Raw genomic sequence first — 10,031 nt, forward strand, 5'->3', positions numbered from 1 at the left:
TAAGATGTTAAAGCATGCGCATATAACTCAATAACAAAAGGATATAAGTAAGATAACCACAATAAATGTGCTATTGTACAATGTAGGATGATACTAGTCAGGATTCATCCATTAAATTTGATTACGACGATAAGTAATCAGTTACAGTAAAATGGGGAATGAGCATATTATATACTAAAGGATAAGATGAAAATAAAATATTAGGGATATGGCTACAGTAATAAGGGTTTGATATAGTTAATCAAAATTACATTCATCCAAGGAACTATAAGTTCACAAGGGTGGGAGACATAATAACATGTATGAGGGATATAATAGAAATGTGAAATGATTAATTTCACATGGGCTCTGTAAGTTTAGAGCATTGTGATCTAAGTTCTTAGACAGTACTTAGATTCACGAAAGGTTATTGTTTACATCCATCACTAAAATACGGGAATGGAGAAACATAACAAAATCAAATATAATAACTAAGGTTTCAAATGTAGACAACCATAGCGGCATTAGTAATACTATATGAAGATATAGTATCGACATAAAATAGTACAATGTATATACATAATAAAGTCATAATATAATGACGGGGAACGTGGTTGTGTACTAATGTGTACTCACACATTCCTATAAGATAAAATGAGTGTAGAAAAATGTTTACACTTACCCGTTTGTCCCTAATGAATCCTCACAACTAAACTTCCTAACAGAGGAGACTGTATGAATCCTAGCGGGCCTAACTTGGAATGCTTTGGTCTCTCTCTATATATAGATGGGACTTTTCGTTTAACGGGTGGGGAAGAAAGCTAGCTGATTTTCTCACATGTATCGATGTACCGGAGATGTCAGGCGTCAGGTCAGATTTATGGTCAATATTCGTAGCCTACCGTGAGAGAAAAGTCTTAAGCGAATATGTATCTGTCCAGCCCGAGTGCAATGCTATTTTAGAGCGATGTGTATCCTGCGGGGGGGGGGGGGGGGGGGGTAGGTGTGATAAGTTATTAGGCCGCGGCGTGTAGCGTGGGTGCAGCGCTGTCCAGCGGTCAATAATTAAAAGTTAGCCCTCGAGAGGCTAGTTAATGATTTACGTCGAGATTCGTCCCGTGAGAAACGTGCGAGGGGGGATAAATCCTACAAGAAATTAGTTATGGGTGGACAAGAAAATAATTGTTTTATGTTAAAAATTAAAGTTTCTCACGGTTTGCTGGGAAAAACTCAAATGAACTTTTGCATGCAAGTTTCGTATCGTCACACTATCGTAGGATAAACTGACCTTGGTGATACGCAAGTCGATTGTAATATCGATGTTTCTGTTCCGCAGAATGTGCTGCCAAGCTAGGTGAATCTGTCCACTGCATTCATTTCATTTTCGTTCATAGGTAGAAACTGTTATAAAAATCAGGTTAAACTAGACCCAAAAATATGCTATTTTCTCCCTTGGGCTACATTGTAGCAATAATGCGAAACCTTGAGTTCAATTCTTTTGATTTGTACAGGACAGCTGTTCTGTGTGAGATGACATTGACATCTACTAGAGTTATATACATACCAATGACATCTGTTCTAGGTTCAAGTTTCATTGATCTCACTCTCCTCATTTTACTGTCACGTAATAATAAATGTCAAGGTTGTTTTGATAGTAAAAAAAAACATATACAACGTGCTTATGTTTCGAGAAACAGCAGTAAGTTAAAAAAAAGAACTAAAAATAGACAAGAGAGTAAAAGTAGTCAGAGATCTCAAAAGGGGGGGGGGCGCGGTGGCTGAGTTGTTAAGCGCTTGGTTTCCGCGTGAGGTCATGGGTTCGAATCTCTGTGAAGACTGGTATTTTGAATTACGGGATTTTTAGAGAGCCCCTGAAGTCCACACAACTCTAACGGGTACCTGATTTTAGTTGGGGAAAGTAAAGGTGATTGGTCGTTGTGCTGGCCACATGATACTCATTAACTGTTGGCCAAAGAAACAGATGACCTTTTACATCTTCTGCCCCAAAGAACGCATAGTTTGAAAGGGGAACTTTTTTTTTTAGAGATCTTATTAATTAAAGGTACTACATACATCTTTCTGTCTCATGGAGAAGTTAATTTTAGGGCATAAATAATGTCAATGTTTTCGATTCCGAAGATTAAGGATGAGTGCAGTGTCTCACATGACTACGCAAACCCAGTTGCGACCTGCATATCCTTTCCCACCCCGTACAGACAGAGCCGCCTTCCAAGTCTTTCCAAGTCTTAAAAAATGGCCATCTTCTGAGTCTCAAATGTGTCCCGCTGCCTCCCTGAGAGCTCTCCAACTGTCTTTCCCAGATGCCATTTGGACTCGGTTTCACAGCCTTGTTCAGCAGCCAGTCTAGGGAATTATAACTTTAAAATAAAACCTACAGCCAACTGCTATCTACAGAAGTCACAGACTACTGAGCAATGGTGGTTGGCTTCTGGCCTAAAGAGTGGTTTTGGTCTGCGCAATCCACATGGCACTAAAAAATACCTAGCGCCGGCTGGATTCCTTGCAGTGTGCTACGTAATAGTGAACCACCCCCGAGTAAAAATGCGGGTATAAATACAAGGAATTAAAAAAGTGAGGTCAGACATGTGGCTTCAAGTTAGGTCTACTTTTGTGAATGTATTACTGAAATTAATTTCTTTTGCATGCTAAAAGTGTGTGTATTTAATCTTTTTTTATAATTTCAACTAGAAGAGTTAATTTTTTTTTCGTGAAGAGAAATTCTAGTAGTTATTGACCTAAATCTAAACAAGGATTTTAGGAATATAATTTACGGCTTATCCAGAAAACAGCATGTGATACCATGGTCAGAACTAGTAAAAAGGTTAAACGTGTTATTTCTCACACGCCATTCTAGAATGAAGCTGAAACATAGCACAATTATTCATTGGAAAAGACAATACATGAATCATTTTACAAATTTAAAAAATTATTAATTTATTGGTAATTAATTATTTTGTTTGATATCGAAAAGGGAGACAACTTCTACATGGTTGACATATAATATAAATGTGTTTTTTTTTTTTAGTTAAGCTTTGTTGTTGTTTTTTAAAGTATTTTTTTTATACTTTGCGTGTTTTAAAATAACCTTGAAGAAAACATTATGCAATGATGTGTCTTGTGATCCGTTGCAGCAAAGTCTGCTCATGGTCACAGACACTTCAACTTTGTATGTAGTTTATAAAGTATTTCTACCCAATGTATCCGTGTGAAAGTCACGAGGTCGAGGGGTCATGCTGTCATGAGGTCATGGGGTCATTGTGGTTTGGCCAATAAACACTGAGGGGAGCTGTAGAGCAAACAACTTTATACAAAACAATAAAGTAAGTGAGAGATTAAGAGAAAGGTATAAACAGATTAAAAGATATTAAGAGAGGGCAAACAGAGAAAGAGAGATTAAGAGGAAAGGGTAAGCAGAGTAAGAGAGATTAAGCGAGATTAAGAGAAAGTGGTAAACACAGTAAGAGAGATTAAGAGAAAGCGGTCAACAGAGTAAGAGAGATTAAGAGAGATTAATTGAAAAGGGTAAACAGAGTAAGAGAGATTAAGAGGAAAGGGTAAGCAGAGTAATAGAGTGTGTGAGGCAGGCAAAAAGACAGAATGTGTGTTAGAGAGAAAGAGAGTGAGAGAGAGATAGAGCAGAAACTGGAGAGAACGTGTAAAGTGAGATGCTATTGCCTGTACAGTTGTAAAATTTCTTTATTGAGGTACTTAATGCAACACTAAAATATTTACTACCATTCTGTTACGTCATCTGCTAGACTTTAGGCACGTGGTGCTGTTTTGGCTGGAGGGAGGGGAGGTCCTGACACTAAAATATTTACTATCATTCTGTTACGTCATCTGCTAGACTTAAGGCACGTGGTGCTGTTTTGGCTGGAGGGAGGGGAGGTCCTGGTTAAGGATATTGCTAGATCTACGGGTCAAGTAACACTACAGATGATGCAACCTGCTTTATGACATTGACCTCTGACATTGTTGTAGTTAGAATGCATTATATTTCTTAAGACCATATAAACAGATCACAGAAACAAGTATATCTATACTCATGACAAGACATGAATGAATAAAACAATAAACTATTAGTTAATCAATTAGTGTTGATTACTTAATTTTGTTTCGTATCGAAAAAAGGGAGACTATTCATGCATTATTGAGATATATGCCCGTGATTTTGCGGTTATTCCTCTTAGATAATTCGCTTGTTTTATTCTAGCCTTCGGTCATGATAACTGTGTCTCCTGCTTGAGGTTGACGTGATACTTGCAGATATTCAGCGCAGTGGACTACGTAAGATACAATGGCTGACTTCTTTTTTTTTTTTTGTCCTATCTGGCAGACGTCAGTAAACAACGCGCGTGTGGCCAGAATAACATTGGACTGGTGGGTTGGGAGGGGGGGGGGAATGGTGGATTTCCAAAAACAGACATGAAGATTATAATTAATTAGCGAAACAAAGGCTGGCTAAATAAATACCTCAGCTCAAGGCCTTTGTGTATACACATACAACCACACTCAAACACACACAGAATCTGTATAGACATTGTACACGTCATGTTAGGGAAACAATTCATGTCAAAGAAAAACTGAAGAGCTTTATTTCAAGTTACATGGGACCACAAAGAACTTTGTTTCTGCTCTGTTGTCACAGATAAATAAATAAAATACTGTAGACATTTATTAATAACAACGATAATAATACCAGAGACTTTGTGTTTATAGAAGTAGGCATAGAAGACCATCTTCCTGAATGCATGACGCGTTGGACGTAATCATCTTCTTTTTTTTTTTGAAGTAACGTCTGTATTTTATAAGATAAGATAAGATATCTTTTATCTTTATCGCCTCACTTCCTGTTAATTACTTCCTGACTCGATCCGACTGTATGCTACAAACTAATCGATCTCTGATAAGTTCATCTCGAAGGTTGTCAAACTTGCCAAATTTTTCAACTCAGTATAATACTGTTCAAACGTTTCACTGTCCTTCTGATTTCTTGTGAAAAATTTTAACCTGTCATACACAGTGTTGGACTTTGGCAAAAAATGATTCTCAAACCTTTCAATTACTTTGTCTACAGTCTCATCTTCACATACTTGAAAAGTATTGTAGATGTCTCGAGCGGGTTCACCGATCAGGTGTAACAATAAAGCTTTCTTCACTGGCTCGGGCTTCGTATTTTTTTCAGTGGCGACCATAAACAGTTCAAAACTTTGTCTCCATTTTTTCCATCTTTCTGATAGATTACCGTCTAGTGACAACGGTTTAGGAGGATTGAATAATTCCATTATTCGTATAGATTCTAGATTCTATGTCTAGATCTAGATCTAACAACATGAACTAATGACACCACTTGATACAAATAAAATGTACTTTTAGCAATTTAGAAACCACTAGATCTACCTACCTGTTACCAGCACTTAAAAGCAATCAAGGACGTAATCTGACACCAGATCTAACACAAGATCTGAAACCAAATCTGACACCATGTTCTAATGTCTACAGTGATTTTATTTACTTATCTGTAACAACAGTACAGTTTCTCTTTAATAAAGTTCGGCCCTGGCAGTGCCAGAGATTGAATGTTTCTTAATTTCTTAAATAATAATCCATCCATCCATCCCAGTGGCGCTACAGCACATAAAGGGCTCTGGCCTGCTTTAACACATCCTTCCATTCAGATCTCTCCTGGGCCTTTCGTCTCCACGCCCTAACCCCAAGCTGTTGCAGATCTGCTTCCACATCATCAATCCATCGCATTCGGGGTCTGCCTTTGGGTCGCCTGCCTTTTGGTTTTTGCCTGTATACTATTTTCACTCCTCTGTTATCTGACATTCTTTCAAGGTGACCTGCCCAATGTAGTCTGTTCTTTTTTATTTCGTTCACTATTGGTGGGTCTTCATACAATTTATAAATCTCATGGTTAGTGCGTCTCCTCCACCCTGTTTCATCCTGTATAGCACAATAGATTTTCCCAAAAATTTTTCGTTCCCAAGTATTAAGTAAATTTTCAGATGTCTTAGTCAGTGTCCAGGTCTCACTTGCATACATTCTTAAATAATAATAGTAATGTGGAAAACAAAATGTGAAGAATTTTTTGTAATCAAATAATTATTAACCATCGATGGAAAGAGGAGATACTGGCGGGTCTGAAATTACTTTTTATAAAGTGTATATCTATTCCAAACTTATGTCTATCTGGGTGGATTCTTGGACACTTTTTTTTTTCTCCCATTTATGGAGTGTATGTATTTTATTGTCATAGTGAGAAGAAGTTAGCGATTGGTTGGTGGCTAGGCAGCTGTGAATGATGCAAAACATGGGGCATTGTCGTCAGCTGTCTTGGGTTCGCCAGGTAACTCCAGAATGCCAGAGTGAAAAGGCGTGGTTTTTTTTTTGTGAGTTATATTTTGTTTAAAAATACTATTTTATATTATTTCGAAGTCGACTACATTTATTTCATTTCATCTCAAGTTAAATGTGTACACACTGTAACCAAAGTTATAGTTTGTATTGATCACAAAGAAGTTATACAAGATGTTATACGTTTTACAAGTTAAACATAACAGCCATGGGCGTAGCCAGGGGGGGGGTTTGGGGTTCCAACCACCCCCCCCCGAAATGAAATCCCCCCCCTTGGGATCGGAATTTAGTGAATGATTTTTGCTTTGATTTTGTTTATTTTAGGTGAGATTTTAATACTAAACCATCAATTGCCCCAGCACAACCAATGGTGTTTTGAGTTAAAAAAACCCTTACCAGGGGGTTTTGAGTTTAAAACCCCCTACCAGGGGGGTTCGAGTTTAAAAAACCCTACTAGGGGTTTTGAGTTTTAAACCCCCTACTTGGAGTTTTTGCAGTTAACCCCCCCCCCCTCTTCTATAAAACAAAACAAAACAAAAATGCAAACGAAAATCTCCTAATTCCAAGAGCACAGTTAAGGGAGATTTTGATTTTAAAACCCCCTCCAAAATTTACAATAAACCCCCTCTTCAATATAAAAAAAAGTTAATTACGCACTCAAAATGTTATGAGCGTAGCTAAATGGGTTTTGACTTAGTTTTTAGTTTAAACCCCACTTCAGCGGGGTTTGAAGGTAAAAAAGACCTCTTTAATAATAAAAACAAAGCAAATTATACGCTCAAAATGTTTTGTGTGTAGTCAAAGGGGTTTTGAGATTAAACTCCCCTCCAGTGGAGTTTGAAGCTAAAAAGTACCTCTTCAATATAAATAAAAGCAAATTACTCACACTAAAATCTATAAACGCAGCCAAAGGGGTTTTGAGTTTAAACCCCCCGCCAGGGGAGTTTAAGGCTAAAAAATACATCTTCAGTGTAAGAAAAAAAGCAAATTACGCACTCAAAATGCTATGAGCGTTGCCAAAAGGGGTTTTGAGTTTAAACCCCCATTCAGAGGGGTTTAATGCTAAAAATACCTCTTCAATATAGAAAAAAAAAAGCAAATTACACACTAAAATTATTTGAGCGTAGCCAATCCAATCGGGAGTTTTGAGTTTAAACCCCTCTTCTACAGATGTCGTTTGTTTAAAGTTTAAAACCCCTCCAGATGGTTTTGAGTTTAAGATCCCCTTACAGAGCATTTTGAGGTGGAAAACCCCCCAACAGATGATTTTGACGTTAAAACTTCTCTTTTGGATAAAATCTAAAGCAAACTACAGTCACTTAATTCCAAGAGGGTATTCAAGAGTGATTACATATTTTTATCAGTGGCAGGGCTCCCTTAATAAACTGCAGTGAATAGTCATCTGCCGTAATTGAATAATACTAAATGTACAGTGGCTCAACAAAGATGGCTAAGACAGATTTTAGAAGTCCGTTATAGAGATCGGGTTTAAATCAAGGAAATCCTATGCCGAACTGGGAGTCGACCTTTTAGTAAGATTGTGAGAGAACGACGCATGAGGTTTGCGGGACATGTTCTCCGACAAAATGGATTACGCATAAGAAGAGTTGCAATGATATCCTAGTACAACTTGACGCCACTCATTCATTGAGGTCCTCATGGCAGGTGGGAAGAGGCTTTAGACATTACCAGTGACAGATTTTTATGGAACCAGCTTGACGTCAAATGCTCCGAACGGCGCGGTAGGGTCTAAGTCAGTAAGAATAGCACATTAGGTTTTTGAAATACAACTTTTTAATAGCAGGAAAATGCAATGTAGATACCTCAGAATATGCATTTTGTTGGCTTTCAATACCAGAAATAGTGCTTGGCGGCGGGGCTTCGCCCCGCGCTAGCGCTCCCCAGACCCCATTGCTAGTAATGGCAGGGAATCTACAATTTTATGGAAACAGCTTGACAGCAAATGCGCCAAACGGCGCGGGAGGGTCTAAGTCAGTAAGAATAGCACATTAGGTTTTTGAAATAAAACTTTTTAATAGCAGGAAAATGCACTGTAGATACCTCAGAATATGCATTTTTGTTGGTTTTCAATATCAGAAATAGTGCTTGGCGGCGGGGCTTCGCCCCGCGCTGGGGGAGCTCCTAGCGCTCCCCCAGACCCCCTTGCTGGTATTTGCGGGGAATCTACAATTTTTCCACTAACTCATGGAAGAACCTATTCTAGGGCACAATAAACGTCTTCCGAAAGAATGAAGAGTCAGAATGCAATAAAGATTATGTACACACACACACACACACACATAAATACATATAAAAAGAAAATTTCGCGGGGGGGGGGGAGAAAAAAAATCCCCCCCCAAAACCCCCCCGAAAAAAAATCCTGGCTACGCCCATGATATATATATATATATATTATATATATCGATAACAACAAGAAACGTTAACAATAACATTACACAATCAGTCAATCACTACAAGCGCGATCCAATAAATAAATACAGACTTATGACTAAATTAGATTTAGACTTGCCCCATCCCGCCCCGTTAGCTGGTCTCAACTCAAAGGTGTTCAGTTATTTAACCCTTGATCATTTAATCTAGCCTATTTACGGGCTCCCCCTTGCCTTTTCCAGTTATTTAATCCTTGATCATTTAGCTAAATAGATGGACCCCTCGTCCTTTTCAATCATCTGATCCTTTTATCCAAAAAATTTGAGTTATAAAATTAGTAGCTATTATATGTTTGCATATGTCATCGCAAATTTAGAAATAAAGCACGTTCTGACAGCTAAAATGAATAGCAATAAACAAACAAAAACACTATTTACATACATTCACAGATAAGACGTCATACTAGATACGGAAGGCCTTGTTTTCACTTTCCCCTTTTACAGCCTCCGTGTTAATGCTGTCCCACGAATTTCATACAGCCAGAGCCCATGTGGGAAAGGATTTCTCTATTGGTGCCATGATCTCGGTATTTTATTAGTAGATTTTCAGGCTAATTACTTTGTTTGAGAGCCCATGTGGGAAAGGATTTCTCTATTGGTGCCATGATCTCGGTATTTTATTAGTAGATTTTCAGGCTAATTACTTTGTTTGAGAGCCCATGTGGGAAAGGATTTCTCTATTGGTGCCATGATCTCGGTATTTTATTAGTAGATTTTCAGGCTAATTACTTTGTTTGAGAGCCCATGTGGGAAAGGATTTCTCTATTGGTGCCATGATCTCGGTATTTTATTCCTAGGTTTTCAGTCCAATTACTTTGTTTGAGAGCCCATGTGGGAAAGGATTTCTCTATTGGTGCCATGATCTCGGTATTTTATTCGTAGATTTTTAGGCTAATTACTTTGTTTGAGAGCCCATGTGGGAAAGGATTTCTCTATTGGTGTCATGATCTCGGTATTTTATTAGTAGATTTTCAGGCTAATTACTTTGTTTGAGAGCCCATGTGGGAAAGGATTTCTCTATTGGTGTCATGATCTCGGTATTTTATTAGTAGATTTTCAGGCTAATTACTTTGTTTGAGAGCCCATGTGGGAAAGGATTTCTCTATTGGTGTCATGATCTCGGTATTTTATTCCTAGGTTTTCAGTCCAATTACTTTGTTTGAGAGCCCATGTGGGAAAGTATTTCTCTATTGGTGTCATGATCTCGGTATTTTATTAGTA

The sequence above is a fragment of the Biomphalaria glabrata genome, chromosome 13, assembly GCF_947242115.1.
Source record: "Biomphalaria glabrata chromosome 13, xgBioGlab47.1, whole genome shotgun sequence".
NCBI classification, from domain to species: domain Eukaryota; kingdom Metazoa; phylum Mollusca; class Gastropoda; family Planorbidae; genus Biomphalaria; species Biomphalaria glabrata.